This window comes from Pseudophryne corroboree, chromosome 4 (genome assembly GCF_028390025.1).
Source record: "Pseudophryne corroboree isolate aPseCor3 chromosome 4, aPseCor3.hap2, whole genome shotgun sequence".
NCBI classification, from domain to species: Eukaryota; Metazoa; Chordata; class Amphibia; order Anura; family Myobatrachidae; genus Pseudophryne; species Pseudophryne corroboree.
Genome location: NC_086447.1, coordinates 19842016 through 19860097, shown reverse-complemented (window position 1 = coordinate 19860097; position 18082 = coordinate 19842016). Strand labels below are relative to the sequence as shown.

Below are 18082 nucleotides of genomic sequence, written 5' to 3'. Positions count from 1 at the left end.
AACTTTCTAGATGAATGCTTTTTAGCCTTTGTCAGCACATGCTTTTGCAATCTGTCTCTGTGGCGCAATCGGTTAGCGCATTCAGCTGTTAACCGAAAGGTTGGTGGTTCAATCCCACCCAGGGACGTAATTGACCTTGTGATCAAATTTTGGTGATCTTTAAGTAGACAAGTCAAAATTTCAAACCACCTCTTATAGTGTAGGGTACCTGGCCTTCTCTGATGCAATCATAGTCAGATTTGATTAAGTCATTTTATAAAAAACAGGAAGCACAATTTAGCATGGGGTTGCAGAGAAAAAAAATGATGCAGGCAGAGAAATCCAATTGAGTGATTAATCAGCTCTCCATTTTATGGCTTTATTTTTATGCTAACACATTTGCTCTCTGAAAAGTGTCCACAAAGCCAAGTCTCTGATTAACACCTTTGTAGGAATGGTTTTTCACCTATTACTGATTAAAACTTGCTTCATTGGAAAGGCAGCAAGATGCATCCTCATTACAATGTCCACTGAAATAATACAGGTTGACACCAGGAAACATAAACCTCACTGCATCCTTGCTGCTTTCTCAAGTGGGAATCTGTTTAATGTGAAAACCAGGTGATATCTAATCAGCACACAGGTAAGAAGTTAAGATAATCTTTCTTTAAGGGTGAAGATGTTTCTCACAAAATCGTTGCCCCAATGCATCATTGAAATTCAAGATGGAAAGATGATTTTGAAATATCAATTGTACATTTTGCATTGCTCTTCTGGTGACAATGTAGCTTGTTTTTGTCAATTACCATTTCAGTAATAGGGTAAAGAAAATTAAGTGGATTTCTGAAAGAAAACAATGCTGTCAATATACTATTAAAACAAATTAAAATGTTAAAAGTTATTGTACTTTAAGTAAAAATAAAAGAGTCAAAATATCAATTCCAGTTTTGGAAGAATTTAATTAACAAAAAAAATAAGTGCACATAGCAGAGGATGGTTTCGATCCACCGACCTCTCGGTTATGGGCCCAGCACGCTTCCACTGCGCCACTCTGCTGCTCATGTAAGTGTCAGAGATCCTGAAGTACTCACTCATCATGTGAAAGTACCAATGTGTTTCTTCGTTGGTCAATGGAAGAAAAATCTTGCAAAACTCTCCAGATTATTGCCTTTTTAACCTTTTTCTAGGAAACTTTCTAGATGAATGCTTTTTAGCCTTTGTCAGCACATGCTTTTGCAATCTGTCTCTGTGGCGCAATCGGTTAGCGCATTCGGCTGTTAAGCGAAAGGTTGGTGGTTCAATCCCACCCAGGGACGTAATTGACCTTGTGATCAAATTTTGGTGATCTTTAAGTAGACAAGTCAAAATTTCAAACCACCTCTTATAGTGTAGGGTACCTGGCTTTCTCTGATGCAATCATAGTCAGATTTGATTAAGTCATTTTATAAAAAACAGGAAGCACAATTTAGCATGGGGTTGCAGAGAAAAAAAATGATGCAGGCAGAGAAATCCAATTGAGTGATTAATCAGCTCTCCATTTTATGGCTTTATTTTTATGCTAACACATTTGCTCTCTGAAAAGTGTCCACAAAGCCAAGTCTCTGATTAACACCTTTGTAGGAATGGTTTTTCACCTATTACTGATTAAAACTTGCTTCATTGGAAAGGCAGCAAGATGCATCCTCATTACAATGTCCACTGAAATAATACAGGTTGACACCAGGAAACATAAACCTCACTGCATCCTTGCTGCTTTCTCAAGTGGGAATCTGTTTAATGTGAAAACCAGGTGATATCTAATCAGCACACAGGTAAGAAGTTAAGATAATCTTTCTTTAAGGGTGAAGATGTTTCTCACAAAATCGTTGCCCCAATGCATCATTGAAATTCAAGATGGAAAGATGATTTTGAAATATCAATTGTACATTTTGCATTGCTCTTCTGGTGACAATGTAGCTTGTTTTTGTCAATTACCATTTCAGTAATAGGGTAAAGAAAATTACGTGGATTTCTGAAAGAAAACAATGCTGTCAATATACTATTAAAACAAATTAAAATGTTAAAAGTTATTGTACTTTAAGTAAAAATAAAAGAGTCAAAATATCAATTCCAGTTTTGGAAGAATTTAATTAACAAAAAAAATAAGTGCACGTAGCAGAGTATGGTTTCGATCCACCGACCTCTCGGTTATGGGCCCAGCACGCTTCCACTGCGCCACTCTGCTGCTCATGTAAGTGTCAGAGATCCTGAAGTACTCACTCATCATGTGAAAGTACCAATGTGTTTCTTCGTTGGTCAATGGAAGAAAAATCTTGCAAAACTCTCCAGATTATTGCCTTTTTAACCTTTTTCTAGGAAACTTTCTAGATGAATGCTTTTTAGCCTTTGTCAGCACAAGCTTTTGCAATCTGTCTCTGTGGCGCAATCGGTTAGCGCATTCGGCTGTTAACCGAAAGGTTGGTGGTTCAATCCCACCCAGGGACGTAATTGACCTTGTGATCAAATTTTGGTGATCTTTAAGTAGACAAGTCAAAATTTCAAACCACCTCTTATAGTGTAGGGTACCTGGCCTTCTCTGATGCAGTCAGATTTGATTAAGTCATTTTATAAAAAACAGGAAGCACAATTTAGCATGGGGTTGCAGAGAAAAAAAATGATGCAGGCAGAGAAATCCAATTGAGTGATTAATCAGCTCTCCATTTTATGGCTTTATTTTTATGCTAACACATTTGCTCTCTGAAAAGTGTCCACAAAGCCAAGTCTCTGATTAACACCTTTGTAGGAAAGGTTTTTCACCTATTACTGATTAAAACTTGCTTCATTGGAAAGGCAGCAAGATGCATCCTCATTACAATGTCCACTGAAATAATACAGGTTGACACCAGGAAACATAAACCTCACTGCATCCTTGCTGCTTTCTCAAGTGGGAATCTGTTTAATGTGAAAACCAGGTGATATCTAATCAGCACACAGGTAAGAAGTTAAGATAATCTTTCTTTAAGGGTGAAGATGTTTCTCACAAAATCGTTGCCCCAATGCATCATTGAAATTCAAGATGGAAAGATGATTTTGAAATATCAATTGTACATTTTGCATTGCTCTTCTGGTGACAATGTAGCTTGTTTTTGTCAATTACCATTTCAGTAATAGGGTAAAGAAAATTAAGTGGATTTCTGAAAGAAAACAATGCTGTCAATATACTATTAAAACAAATTAAAATGTTAAAAGTTATTGTACTTTAAGTAAAAATAAAAGAGTCAAAATATCAATTCCAGTTTTGGAAGAATTTAATTAACAAAAAAATAAGTGCACATAGCAGAGGATGGTTTCGATCCACCGACCTCTCGGTCATGGGCCCAGCACGCTTCCACTGCGCCACTCTGCTGCTCATGTAAGTGTCAGAGATCCTGAAGTACTCACTCATCATGTGAAAGTACCAATGTGTTTCTTCGTTGGTCAATGGAAGAAAAATCTTGCAAAACTCTCCAGATTATTGCCTTTTTAACCTTTTTCTAGGAAACTTTCTAGATGAATGCTTTTTAGCCTTTGTCAGTACATGCTTTTGCAATCTGTCTCTGTGGCGCAATCGGTTAGCGCATTCGGCTTTTAAGCGAAAGGTTGGTGGTTCAATCCCACCCAGGGACGTAATTGACCTTGTGATCAAATTTTGGTGATCTTTAAGTAGACAAGTCAAAATTTCAAACCACCTCTTATAGTGTAGGGTACCTGGCCTTCTCTGATGCAATCAGAGTCAGATTTGATTAAGTCATTTTATAAAAAACAGGAAGCACAATTTAGCATGGGGTTGCAGAGAAAAAAAATGATGCAGGCAGAGAAATCCAATTGAGTGATTAATCAGCTCTCCATTTTATGGCTTTATTTTTATGCTAACACATTTGCTCTCTGAAAAGTGTCCACAAAGCCAAGTCTCTGATTAACACCTTTGTAGGAATGGTTTTTCACCTATTACTGATTAAAACTTGCTTCATTGGAAAGGCAGCAAGATGCATCCTCATTACAATGTCCACTGAAATAATACAGGTTGACACCAGGAAACATAAACCTCACTGCATCCTTGCTGCTTTCTCAAGTGGGAATCTGTTTAATGTGAAAACCAGGTGATATCTAATCAGCACACAGGTAAGAAGTTAAGATACTCTTTCTTTAAGGGTGTAGATGTTTCTCACAAAATCGTTGCCCCAATGCATCATTGAAATTCAAGATGGAAAGATGATTTTGAAATATCAATTGTACATTTTGCATTGCTCTTCTGGTGACAATGTAGCTTGTTTTTGTCAATTACCATTTCTGTAATAGGGTAAAGAAAATTAAGTGGATTTCTGAAAGAAAACAATGCTGTCAATATACTATTAAAACAAATTAAAATGTTAAAAGTTATTGTACTTTAAGTAAAAATAAAAGAGTCAAAATATCAATTCCAGTTTTGGAAGAATTTTATTAACAAAAAAAATAAATGCACATAGCAGAGGATGGTTTCGATCCACCGACCTCTGGGTTATGGGCCCAGCACGCTTCCGCTGCGCCACTCTGCTTCTCATGTAAGTGTCAGAGATCCTGAAGTACTCACTCATCATGTGAAAGTACCAATGTGTTTCTTCGTTGGTCAATGGAAGAAAAATCTTGCAAAACTCTCCAGATTATTGCCTTTGTAACCTTTTTCTAGGAAACTTTCTAGATGAATGCTTTTTAGCCTTTGTCAGCACAAACTTTTGCAAGCTGTCTCTGTGGCGCTATCGGTTAGCGCATTCGGCTGTTAACCGAAAGGTTGGTGGTTCAATCCCACCCAGGGACGTAATTGACCTTGTGATCAAACTTTGGTGATCTTTGAGTAGACTAGTCAAAATTTCAAACCACCTCTTATAGTGTAGGGTTCCTGGCCTTCTCTGATGCAGTCAGATTTGATTAAATCATTTTATAAAAAACAGGAAGCACAATTTAGCATGGGGTTGCAGAGAAAAAAAATTATGCAGGCAGAGAAATCCAATTGAGTGATTAATGAGCTCTCCATTTTATGGCTTTATTTTTATGCTAACACATTTGCTCTCTGAAAAGTGTCCACAAAGCCAAGTCTCTGATTAACACCTTTGTAGGAATGGTTTTTCACCTATTACTGATTAAAACTTGCTTCATTGGAAAGGCAGCAAGATGCATCCTCATTACAATGTCCACTGAAATAATACAGGTTGACACCAGGAAACATAAACCTCACTGCATCCTTGCTGCTTTCTCAAGTGGGAATCTGTTTAATGTGAAAACCAGGTGATATCTAATCAGCACACAGGTAAGAAGTTAAGAAAATCTTTCTTTAAGGGTGAAGATGTTTCTCACAAAATCGTTGCCCCAATGCATCATTGAAATTCAAGCTGGAAAGATGATTTTGAAATATCAATTGTACATTTTGCATTGCTCTTCTGGTGACAATGTAGCTTGTTTTTGTCAATTACCATTTCAGTAATAGGGTAAAGAAAATTAAGTGGATTTCTGAAAGAAAACAATGCGGTCAATATACTATTAAAACAAATTAAAATGTTAAAAGTTATTGTACTTTAAGTAAAAATAAAAGAGTCAAAATATCAATTCCAGTTTTGGAAGAATTTTATTAACAAAAAAAATAAATGCACATAGCAGAGGATGGTTTCGATCCACCGACCTCTGGGTTATGGGCCCAGCACGCTTCCGCTGCGCCACTCTGCTTCTCATGTAAGTGTCAGAGATCCTGAAGTACTCACTCATCATGTGAAAGTACCAATGTGTTTCTTCGTTGGTCAATGGAAGAAAAATCTTGCAAAACTCTCCAGATTATTGCCTTTTTAACCTTTTTCTAGGAAACTTTCTAGATGAATGCTTTTTAGCCTTTGTTAGTACATGCTTTTGCAAGTTGTCTCTGTGGTGCAATCGGTTAGCGCATTCGGCTGTTAACCGAAAGGCTGGTGGTTCAATACCACCCAGGGACGTAATTGACCTTGTGATCAAATTTTGCTGATCTTTAAGTAGACAAGTCAAAATTTCAAACCACCTCTTATAGTGTAGGGTACCTGGCCTTCTCTGATGCAATCAGAGTCAGATTTGATTAAGTCATTTTATAAAAAACAGGAAGCACAATTTAGCATGGGGTTGCAGAGAAAAAAAATATGCAGGCAGAGAAATCCAATTGAGTGATTAATCAGCTCTCCATTTTATGGCTTTATTTTTATGCTAACACATTTGCTCTCTGAAAAGTGTCCACAAAGCCAAGTCTCTGATTAACACCTTTGTTGGAATGGTTTTTCACCTATTACTGATTAAAACGTGCTTCATTGGAAAGGCAGCAAGATGCATCCTCATTACAATGTCCACTGAAATAATACAGTTTGACACCAGGAAACATAAACCTCACTGCATCCTTGCTGCTTTCTCAAGTGGGAATCTGTTTAATGTGAAAACCAGGTGATATCTAATCAGCACACAGGTAAGAAGTTAAGAAAATCTTTCTTTAAGGGTGAAGATGTTTCTCACAAAATCGTTGCCCCAATGCATCATTGAAATTCAAGCTGGAAAGATGATTTTGAAATATCAATTGTACATTTTGCATTGCTCTTCTGGTGACAATGTAGCTTGTTTTTGTCAATTACCATTTCAGTAATAGGGTAAAGAAAATTAAGTGGATTTCTGAAAGAAAACAATGCTGTCAATATACTATTAAAACAAATTAAAATGTTAAAAGTTATTGTACTTTAAGTAAAAATAAAAGAGTCAAAATATCAATTCCAGTTTTGGAAGAATTTAATAAAAAAAAAAAAAATAAGTGCACATAGCAGAGGATGGTTTCGATCCACCGACCTCTGGGTTATGGGCCCAGCACGCTTCCGCTGCGCCACTCTGCTGCTCACATAAGTGTCAGAGATCCTGAAGTACTCACTCATCATGTGAAAGTACCAATGTGTTTCTTCGTTGGTCAATGGAAGAAAAATCTTGCAAAACTCTCCAGATTATTGCCCTTTTAACCTTTTTCTAGGAAACTTTCTAGATGAATGCTTTTTAGCCTTTGTCAGCACATGCTTTTGCAAGCTGTCTCTGTGCTGCAATCGGTTAGCGCATTCGGCTGTTAACCGAAAGGTTGCTGGTTCAATCCCACCCAGGGACGTAATTGACCTTGTGATCAAATTTTGGTGATCTTTAAGTAGACAAGTCAAAATTTCAAACCACCTCTTATAGTGTAGGGTACCTGGCCTTCTCTGATGCAATCAGAGTCAGATTTGATTAAGTCATTTTATAAAAAACAGGAAGCACAATTTAGCATGGGGTTGCAGAGAAAAAAATTATGCAGGCAGAGAAATCCAATTGAGTGATTAATCAGCTCTCCATTTTATGGCTTTATTTTTATGCTAACACATTTGCTCTATGAAAAGTGTCCACAAAGCCAAGTCTCTGATTAACACCTTTGTAGGAATGGTTTTTCACCTATTACTGATTAAAACTTGCTTCATTGGAAAGGCAGCAAGATGCATCCTCATTACAATGTCCACTGAAATAATACAGGTTGACACCAGGAAACATAAACCTCACTGCATCCTTGCTGCTTTCTCAAGTGGGAATCTGTTTAATGTGAAAACCAGGTGATATCTAATCAGCACACAGGTAAGAAGTTAAGAAAATCTTTCTTTAAGGGTGAAGATGTTTCTCACAAAATCGTTGCCCCAATGCATCATTGAAATTCAAGATGGAAAGATGATTTTGAAATATCAATTGTACATTTTGCATTGCTCTTCTGGTGACAATGTAGCTTGTTTTTGTCAATTACCATTTCAGTAATAGGGTAAAGAAAATTAAGTGGATTTCTGAAAGAAAACAATGCTGTCAATATACTATTAAAACAAATTAAAATGTTAAAAGTTATTGTACTTTAAGTAAAAATAAAAGAGTCAAAATATCAATTCCAGTTTTGGAAGAATTTAATTAACAAAAAAATAAGTGCACATAGCAGAGGATGGTTTCGATCCACCGACCTCTGGCTTATGGGCCCAGCACGCTTCCGCTGCGCCACTCTGCTGCTCACGTAAGTGTCAGAGATCCTGAAGTACTCACTCATCATGTGAAAGTACCAATGTGTTTCTTCGTTGGTCAATGGAAGAAAAATCTTGCAAAACTCTCCAGATTATTGCCTTTTTAACCTTTTTCTAGGAAACTTTCTAGATGAATGCTTTTTAGCCTTTGTCAGCACATGCTTTTGCAAGCTGTCTCTGTGGTGCAATCGGTTCGCGCATTCGGCTGTTAACCGAAAGGTTGGTGATTCAATCCCACCCAGGGACGTAATTGACCTTGTGATCAAATTTTGCTGATCTTTAAGTAGACAAGTCAAAATTTCAAACCACCTCTTATAGTGTAGGGTACCTGGCCTTCTCTGATGCAATCAGAGTCAGATTTGATTAAGTCATTTTATAAAAAACAGGAAGCACAATTTAGCATGGGGTTGCAGAGAAAAAAAATATGCAGGCAGAGAAATCCAATTGAGTGATTAATCAGCTCTCCATTTTATGGCTTTATTTTTATGCTAACACATTTGCTCTCTGAAAAGTGTCCACAAAGCCAAGTCTCTGATTAACACCTTTGTTGGAATGGTTTTTCACCTATTACTGATTAAAACTTGCTTCATTGGAAAGGCAGCAAGATGCATCCTCATTACAATGTCCACTGAAATAATACAGGTTGACACCAGGAAACATAAACCTCACTGCATCCTTGCTGCTTTCTCAAGTGGGAATCTGTTTAATGTGAAAACCAGGTGATATCTAATCAGCACACAGGTAAGAAGTTAAGAAAATCTTTCTTTAAGGGTGAAGATGTTTCTCACAAAATCGTTGCCCCAATGCATCATTGAAATTCAAGCTGGAAAGATGATTTTGAAATATCAATTGTACATTTTGCATTGCTCTTCTGGTGACAATGTAGCTTGTTTTTGTCAATTACCATTTCAGTAATAGGGTAAAGAAAATTAAGTGGATTTCTGAAAGAAAACAATGCTGTCAATATACTATTAAAACAAATTAAAATGTTAAAAGTTATTGTACTTTAAGTAAAAATAAAAGAGTCAAAATATCAATTCCAGTTTTGGAAGAATTTAATTAACAAAAAAATAAGTGCTCATAGCAGAGGATGGTTTCGATCCAACGACCTCTGGATTATGGGCCCAGCACGCTTCCGCTGCGCTACTCTGCTGCCCACGTAAGTGTCAGAGATCCTGAAGTACTCACTCATCATGTGAAAGTACCAATGTGTTTCTTCGTTGGTCAATGGAAGAAAAATCTTGCAAAACTGTCCAGATTATTGCCTTTTTAACCTTTTTCTAGGAAACTTTCTAGATGAATGCTTTTTAGCCTTTGTTAGTACATGCTTTTGCAAGTTGTCTCTGTGGTGCAATCGGTTAGCGCATTCGGCTGTTAACCGAAAGGCTGGTGTTTCAATACCACCCAGGGACGTAATTGACCTTGTGATCAAATTTTGCTGATCTTTAAGTAGACAAGTCAAAATTTCAAACCACCTCTTATAGTGTAGGGTACCTGGCCTTCTCTGATGCAATCAGAGTCAGATTTGATTAAGTCATTTTATAAAAAACAGGAAGCACAATTTAGCATGGGGTTGCAGAGAAAAAAAATATGCAGGCAGAGAAATCCAATTGAGTGATTAATCAGCTCTCCATTTTATGGCTTTATTTTTATGCTAACACATTTGCTCTCTGAAAAGTGTCCACAAAGGCAAGTCTCTGATTAACACCTTTGTAGGAATGGTTTTTCACCTATTACTGATTAAAACTTGCTTCATTGGAAAGGCAGCAAGATGCATCCTCATTACAATGTCCACTGAAATAATACAGTTTGACACCAGGAAACATAAACCTCACTGCATCCTTGCTGCTTTCTCAAGTGTGAATCTGTTTAATGTGAAAACCAGGTGATATCTAATCAGCACACAGGTAAGAAGTTAAGAAAATCTTTCTTTAAGGGTGAAGATGTTTCTCACAAAATCGTTGCCCCAATGCATCATTGAAATTCAAGCTGGAAAGATGATTTTGAAATATCAATTGTACATTTTGCATTGCTCTTCTGGTGACAATGTAGCTTGTTTTTGTCAATTACCATTTCAGTAATAGGGTAAAGAAAATTAAGTGGATTTCTGAAAGAAAACAATACTGTCAATATACTATTAAAAAAAATTAAAATGTTAAAAGTTATTGTACTTTAAGTAAAAATAAAAGAGTCAAAATATCAATTCCAGTTTTGGAAGAATTTAATTAACAAAAAAATAAGTGCACACAGCAGAGGATGGTTTCGATCCACCGGCCTCTGGGTTATGGGCCCAGCACGCTTCCGCTGCGCCACTCTGCTGCTCATGTAAGTGTTAGAGATCCTGAAGTACTCACTCATCATGTGAAAGTACCAATGTGTTTCTTCGTTGGTCAATGGAAGAAAAATCTTGCAAAACTCTCCAGATTATTGCCTTTTTAACCTTTTTCTAGGAAACTTTCTAGATGAATGCTTTTTAGCCTTTGTTAGTACATGCTTTTGCAAGTTGTCTCTGTGGTGCAATCGGTTAGCGCATTCGGTTGTTAACCGAAAGGCTGGTGGTTCAATACCACCCAGGGACGTAATTGACCTTGTGATCAAATTTTGCTGATCTTTAAGTAGACAAGTCAAAATTTCAAACCACCTCTTATAGTGTAGGGTACCTGGCCTTCTCTGATGCAATCAGAGTCAGATTTGATTAAGTCATTTTATAAAAAACAGGAAGCACAATTTAGCATGGGGTTGCAGAGAAAAAAAATATGCAGGCAGAGAAATCCAATTGAGTGATTAATCAGCTCTCCATTTTATGGCTTTATTTTTATGCTAACACATTTGCTCTCTGAAAAGTGTCCACAAAGCCAAGTCTCTGATTAACACCTTTGTTGGAATGGTTTTTCACCTATTACTGATTAAAACTTGCTTCATTGGAAAGGCAGCAAGATGCATCCTCATTACAATGTCCACTGAAATAATACAGGTTGACACCAGGAAACATAAACCTCACTGCATCCTTGCTGCTTTCTCAAGTGGGAATCTGTTTAATGTGAAAACCAGGTGATATCTAATCAGCACACAGGTAAGAAGTTAAGAAAATCTTTCTTTAAGGGTGAAGATGTTTCTCACAAAATCGTTGCCCCAATGCATCATTGAAATTCAAGCTGGAAAGATGATTTTGAAATATCAATTGTACATTTTGCATTGCTCTTCTGGTGACAATGTAGCTTGTTTTTGTCAATTACCATTTCAGTAATAGGGTAAAGAAAATTAAGTGGATTTCTGAAAGAAAACAATGCTGTCAATATACTATTAAAACAAATTAAAATGTTAAAAGTTATTGTACTTTAAGTAAAAATAAAAGAGTCAAAATATCAATTCCAGTTTTGGAAGAATTTAATTAACAAAAATATAAGTGCACATAGCAGAGGATGGTTTCGATCCACCGACCTCTGGCTTATGGGCCCAGCACGCTTCCGCTGCGCCACTCTGCTGCCCACGTAAGTTTCAGACATCCTGAAGTACTCACTCATCATGTGAAAGTACCAATGTGTTTCTTCGTTGGTCAATGGACGAAAAATCTTGCAAAACTCTCCAGATTATTGCCTTTTTAACCTTTTTCTAGGAAACTTTCTAGATGAATGCTTTTTAGCCTTTGTCAGCACATGCTTTTGCAAGCTGTCTCTGTGGCGCAATCGGTTAGCGCATTCGGCTGTTAACTGAAAGGTTGGTGATTCAATCCCACCCAGGGACATAATTGACCTTGTGATCAAATTTTGGTGATCTTTAAGTAGACAAGTCAAAATTTCAAACCACCTGTTATAGTGTAGGGTACCTGGCCTTCTCTGATGCAATCAGAGTCAGATTTGATTAAGTCATTTTATAAAAAACAGGAAGCACAATTTAGCATGGGGTTGCAGAGAAAAAAAATTATGCAGGCAGAGAAATCCAATTGAGTGATTAATCAGCTCTCCATTTTATGGCTTTATTTTTATGCTAACACATTTGCTCTCTGAAAAGTGTCCACAAAGCCAAGTCTCTGATTAACACCTTTGTTGGAATGGTTTTTCACCTATTACTGATTAAAACTTGCTTCATTGGAAAGGCAGCAAGATGCATCCTCATTACAATGTCCACTGAAATAATACAGGTTGACACCAGGAAACATAAACCTCACTGCATCCTTGCTGCTTTCTCAAGTGGGAATCTGTTTAATGTGAAAACCAGGTGATATCTAATCAGCACACAGGTAAGAAGTTAAGAAAATCTTTCTTTAAGGGTGAAGATGTTTCTCACAAAATCGTTGCCCCAATGCATCATTGAAATTCAAGCTGGAAAGATGATTTTGAAATATCAATTGTACATTTTGCATTGCTCTTCTGGTGACAATGTAGCTTGTTTTTGTCAATTACCATTTCAGTAATAGGGTAAAGAAAATTAAGTGGATTTCTGAAAGAAAACAATGCTGTCAATATACTATTAAAACAAATTAAAATGTTAAAAGTTATTGTACTTTAAGTAAAAATAAAAGAGTCAAAATATCAATTCCAGTTTTGGAAGAATTTAATTAACAAAAAAATAAGTGCTCATAGCAGAGGATGGTTTCGATCCAACGACCTCTGGATTATGGGCCCAGCACGCTTCCGCTGCGCTACTCTGCTGCCCACGTAAGTGTCAGAGATCCTGAAGTACTCACTCATCATGTGAAAGTACCAATGTGTTTCTCCGTTGGTCAATGGAAGAAAAATCTTGCAAAACTGTCCAGATTATTGCCTTTTTAACCTTTTTCTAGGAAACTTTCTAGATGAATGCTTTTTAGCCTTTGTTAGTACATGCTTTTGCAAGTTGTCTCTGTGGTGCAATCGGTTAGCGCATTCGGCTGTTAACCGAAAGGCTGGTGTTTCAATACCACCCAGGGACGTAATTGACCTTGTGATCAAATTTTGCTGATCTTTAAGTAGACAAGTCAAAATTTCAAACCACCTCTTATAGTGTAGGGTACCTGGCCTTCTCTGATGCAATCAGAGTCAGATTTGATTAAGTCATTTTATAAAAAACAGGAAGCACAATTTAGCATGGGGTTGCAGAGAAAAAAAATATGCAGGCAGAGAAATCCAATTGAGTGATTAATCAGCTCTCCATTTTATGGCTTTATTTTTATGCTAACACATTTGCTCTCTGAAAAGTGTCCACAAAGGCAAGTCTCTGATTAACACCTTTGTAGGAATGGTTTTTCACCTATTACTGATTAAAACTTGCTTCATTGGAAAGGCAGCAAGATGCATCCTCATTACAATGTCCACTGAAATAATACAGTTTGACACCAGGAAACATAAACCTCACTGCATCCTTGCTGCTTTCTCAAGTGTGAATCTGTTTAATGTGAAAACCAGGTGATATCTAATCAGCACACAGGTAAGAAGTTAAGAAAATCTTTCTTTAAGGGTGAAGATGTTTCTCACAAAATCGTTGCCCCAATGCATCATTGAAATTCAAGCTGGAAAGATGATTTTGAAATATCAATTGTACATTTTGCATTGCTCTTCTGGTGACAATGTAGCTTGTTTTTGTCAATTACCATTTCAGTAATAGGGTAAAGAAAATTAAGTGGATTTCTGAAAGAAAACAATACTGTCAATATACTATTAAAAAAAATTAAAATGTTAAAAGTTATTGTACTTTAAGTAAAAATAAAAGAGTCAAAATATCAATTCCAGTTTTGGAAGAATTTAATTAACAAAAAAATAAGTGCACACAGCAGAGGATGGTTTCGATCCACCGGCCTCTGGGTTATGGGCCCAGCACGCTTCCGCTGCGCCACTCTGCTGCTCATGTAAGTGTTAGAGATCCTGAAGTACTCACTCATCATGTGAAAGTACCAATGTGTTTCTTCGTTGGTCAATGGAAGAAAAATCTTGCAAAACTCTCCAGATTATTGCCTTTTTAACCTTTTTCTAGGAAACTTTCTAGATGAATGCTTTTTAGCCTTTGTTAGTACATGCTTTTGCAAGTTGTCTCTGTGGTGCAATCGGTTAGCGCATTCGGCTGTTAACCGAAAGGCTGGTGGTTCAATACCACCCAGGGACGTAATTGACCTTGTGATCAAATTTTGCTGATCTTTAAGTAGACAAGTCAAAATTTCAAACCACCTCTTATAGTGTAGGGTACCTGGCCTTCTCTGATGCAATCAGAGTCAGATTTGATTAAGTCATTTTATAAAAAACAGGAAGCACAATTTAGCATGGGGTTGCAGAGAAAAAAAATATGCAGGCAGAGAAATCCAATTGAGTGATTAATCAGCTCTCCATTTTATGGCTTTATTTTTATGCTAACACATTTGCTCTCTGAAAAGTGTCCACAAAGCCAAGTCTCTGATTAACACCTTTGTTGGAATGGTTTTTCACCTATTACTGATTAAAACTTGCTTCATTGGAAAGGCAGCAAGATGCATCCTCATTACAATGTCCACTGAAATAATACAGGTTGACACCAGGAAACATAAACCTCACTGCATCCTTGCTGCTTTCTCAAGTGGGAATCTGTTTAATGTGAAAACCAGGTGATATCTAATCAGCACACAGGTAAGAAGTTAAGAAAATCTTTCTTTAAGGGTGAAGATGTTTCTCACAAAATCGTTGCCCCAATGCATCATTGAAATTCAAGCTGGAAAGATGATTTTGAAATATCAATTGTACATTTTGCATTGCTCTTCTGGTGACAATGTAGCTTGTTTTTGTCAATTACCATTTCAGTAATAGGGTAAAGAAAATTAAGTGGATTTCTGAAAGAAAACAATACTGTCAATATACTATTAAAAAAAAAAAATGTTAAAAGTTATTGTACTTTAAGTAAAAATAAAAGAGTCAAAATATCAATTCCAGTTTTGGAAGAATTTAATTAACAAAAAAATAAGTGCACACAGCAGAGGATGGTTTCGATCCACCGGCCTCTGGGTTATGGGCCCAGCACGCTTCCGCTGCGCCACTCTGCTGCTCATGTAAGTGTAAGAGATCCTGAAGTACTCACTCATCATGTGAAAGTACCAATGTGTTTCTTCGTTGGTCAATGGAAGAAAAATCTTGCAAAACTCTCCAGATTATTGCCTTTTTAACCTTTTTCTAGGAAACTTTCTAGATGAATGCTTTTTAGCCTTTGTTAGTACATGCTTTTGCAAGTTGTCTCTGTGGTGCAATCGGTTAGCGCATTCGGCTGTTAACCGAAAGGCTGGTGGTTCAATACCACCCAGGGACGTAATTGACCTTGTGATCAAATTTTGCTGATCTTTAAGTAGACAAGTCAAAATTTCAAACCACCTCTTATAGTGTAGGGTACCTGGCCTTCTCTGATGCAATCAGAGTCAGATTTGATTAAGTCATTTTATAAAAAACAGGAAGCACAATTTAGCATGGGGTTGCAGAGAAAAAAAATATGCAGGCAGAGAAATCCAATTGAGTGATTAATCAGCTCTCCATTTTATGGCTTTATTTTTATGCTAACACATTTGCTCTCTGAAAAGTGTCCACAAAGCCAAGTCTCTGATTAACACCTTTGTAGGAATGGTTTTTCACCTATTACTGATTAAAACTTGCTTCATTGGAAAGGCAGCAAGATGCATCCTCATTACAATGTCCACTGAAATAATACAGGTTGACACCAGGAAACATAAACCTCACTGCATCCTTGCTGCTTTCTCAAGTGGGAATCTGTTTAATGTGAAAACCAGGTGATATCTAATCAGCACACAGGTAAGAAGTTAAGAAAATCTTTCTTTAAGGGTGAAGATGTTTCTCACAAAATCGTTGCCCCAATGCATCATTGAAATTCAAGCTGGAAAGATGATTTTGAAATATCAATTGTACATTTTGCATTGCTCTTCTGGTGACAATGTAGCTTGTTTTTGTCAATTACCATTTCAGTAATAGGGTAAAGAAAATTAAGTGGATTTCTGAAAGAAAACAATGCTGTCAATATACTATTAAAACAAATTAAAATGTTAAAAGTTATTGTACTTTAAGTAAAAATAGAAGAGTCAAAATATCAATTCCAGTTTTGGAAGAATTTAATTAACAAAAAAGTAAGTGCTCATAGCAGAGGATGGTTTCGATCCAACGACCTCTGGATTATGGGCCCAGCACGCTTCCCCTGCGCTACTCTGCTGCCCACGTAAGTGTCAGAGATCCTGAAGTACTCACTCATCATGTGAAAGTACCAATGTGTTTCTTCGTTGGTCAATGGAAGAAAAATCTTGCAAAACTGTCCAGATTATTGCCTTTTTAACCTTTTTCTAGGAAACTTTCTAGATGAATGCTTTTTAGCCTTTGTTAGTACATGCTTTTGCAAGTTGTCTCTGTGGTGCAATCGGTTAGCGCATTCGGCTGTTAACCGAAAGGCTGGTGTTTCAATACCACCCAGGGACGTAATTGACCTTGTGATCAAATTTTGCTGATCTTTAAGTAGACAAGTCAAAATTTCAAACCACCTCTTATAGTGTAGGGTACCTGGCCTTCTCTGATGCAATCAGAGTCAGATTTGATTAAGTCATTTTATAAAAAACAGGAAGCACAATTTAGCATGGGGTTGCAGAGAAAAAAAATATGCAGGCAGAGAAATCCAATTGAGTGATTAATCAGCTCTCCATTTTATGGCTTTATTTTTATGCTAACACATTTGCTCTCTGAAAAGTGTCCACAAAGGCAAGTCTCTGATTAACACCTTTGTAGGAATGGTTTTTCACCTATTACTGATTAAAACTTGCTTCATTGGAAAGGCAGCAAGATGCATCCTCATTACAATGTCCACTGAAATAATACAGTTTGACACCAGGAAACATAAACCTCACTGCATCCTTGCTGCTTTCACAAGTGTGAATCTGTTTAATGTGAAAACCAGGTGATATCTAATCAGCACACAGGTAAGAAGTTAAGAAAATCTTTCTTTAAGGGTGAAGATGTTTCTCACAAAATCGTTGCCCCAATGCATCATTGAAATTCAAGCTGGAAAGATGATTTTGAAATATCAATTGTACATTTTGCATTGCTCTTCTGGTGACAATGTAGCTTGTTTTTGTCAATTACCATTTCAGTAATAGGGTAAAGAAAATTAAGTGGATTTCTGAAAGAAAACAATACTGTCAATATACTATTAAAAAAAATTAAAATGTTAAAAGTTATTGTACTTTAAGTAAAAATAAAAGAGTCAAAATATCAATTCCAGTTTTGGAAGAATTTAATTAACAAAAAAATAAGTGCACACAGCAGAGGATGGTTTCGATCCACCGGCCTCTGGGTTATGGGCCCAGCACGCTTCCGCTGCGCCACTCTGCTGCTCATGTAAGTGTAAGAGATCCTGAAGTACTCACTCATCATGTGAAAGTACCAATGTGTTTCTTCGTTGGTCAATGGAAGAAAAATCTTGCAAAACTCTCCAGATTATTGCCTTTTTAACCTTTTTCTAGGAAACTTTCTAGATGAATGCTTTTTAGCCTTTGTTAGTACATGCTTTTGCAAGTTGTCTCTGTGGTGCAATCGGTTAGCGCATTCGGCTGTTAACCGAAAGGCTGGTGGTTCAATACCACCCAGGGACGTAATTGACCTTGTGATCAAATTTTGCTGATCTTTAAGTAGACAAGTTAAAATTTCAAACCACCTCTTATAGTGTAGGGTACCTGGCCTTCTCTGATGCAATCAGAGTCAGATTTGATTAAGTCATTTTATAAAAAACAGGAAGCACAATTTAGCATGGGGTTGCAGAGAAAAAAAATATGCAGGCAGAGAAATCCAATTGAGTGATTAATCAGCTCTCCATTTTATGGCTTTATTTTTATGCTAACACATTTGCTCTCTGAAAAGTGTCCACAAAGCCAAGTCTCTGATTAACACCTTTGTTGGAATGGTTTTTCACCTATTACTGATTAAAACTTGCTTCATTGGAAAGGCAGCAAGATGCATCCTCATTACAATGTCCACTGAAATAATACAGGTTGACACCAGGAAACATAAACCTCACTGCATCCTTGCTGCTTTCTCAAGTGGGAATCTGTTTAATGTGAA

General features: G+C 36.8%; 9 non-coding genes across 9 annotated transcripts; 6 read left to right on the top strand and 3 right to left on the bottom strand.

Moving 5' to 3' along the window:
• Positions 1–53: 53 nt before the first annotated feature.
• TRNAN-GUU (transfer RNA asparagine (anticodon GUU)) lies at positions 54–127 on the top strand. Its single transcript has one exon. It is a non-coding gene; the product is annotated as a tRNA-Asn (tRNA).
• Positions 128–2389: 2262 nt separating this feature from the next.
• TRNAN-GUU (transfer RNA asparagine (anticodon GUU)) lies at positions 2390–2463 on the top strand. Its single transcript has one exon. It is a non-coding gene; the product is annotated as a tRNA-Asn (tRNA).
• Positions 2464–4460: 1997 nt separating this feature from the next.
• TRNAM-CAU (transfer RNA methionine (anticodon CAU)) lies at positions 4461–4532 on the bottom strand. The gene has a single exon. It is a non-coding gene; the product is annotated as a tRNA-Met (tRNA).
• A 1090-nt stretch (positions 4533–5622) lies between these two features.
• On the bottom strand, positions 5623–5694 carry TRNAM-CAU (transfer RNA methionine (anticodon CAU)). The gene has a single exon. It is a non-coding gene; the product is annotated as a tRNA-Met (tRNA).
• Positions 5695–5880: 186 nt separating this feature from the next.
• On the top strand, positions 5881–5954 carry TRNAN-GUU (transfer RNA asparagine (anticodon GUU)). Its single transcript has one exon. It is a non-coding gene; the product is annotated as a tRNA-Asn (tRNA).
• Positions 5955–6791: 837 nt separating this feature from the next.
• On the bottom strand, positions 6792–6863 carry TRNAM-CAU (transfer RNA methionine (anticodon CAU)). Its single transcript has one exon. It is a non-coding gene; the product is annotated as a tRNA-Met (tRNA).
• Positions 6864–14046: 7183 nt separating this feature from the next.
• Positions 14047–14120, top strand: TRNAN-GUU (transfer RNA asparagine (anticodon GUU)). The gene has a single exon. It is a non-coding gene; the product is annotated as a tRNA-Asn (tRNA).
• Positions 14121–15210: 1090 nt separating this feature from the next.
• On the top strand, positions 15211–15284 carry TRNAN-GUU (transfer RNA asparagine (anticodon GUU)). Its single transcript has one exon. It is a non-coding gene; the product is annotated as a tRNA-Asn (tRNA).
• Positions 15285–17542: 2258 nt separating this feature from the next.
• Positions 17543–17616, top strand: TRNAN-GUU (transfer RNA asparagine (anticodon GUU)). The gene has a single exon. It is a non-coding gene; the product is annotated as a tRNA-Asn (tRNA).
• Positions 17617–18082: the final 466 nt, after the last annotated feature.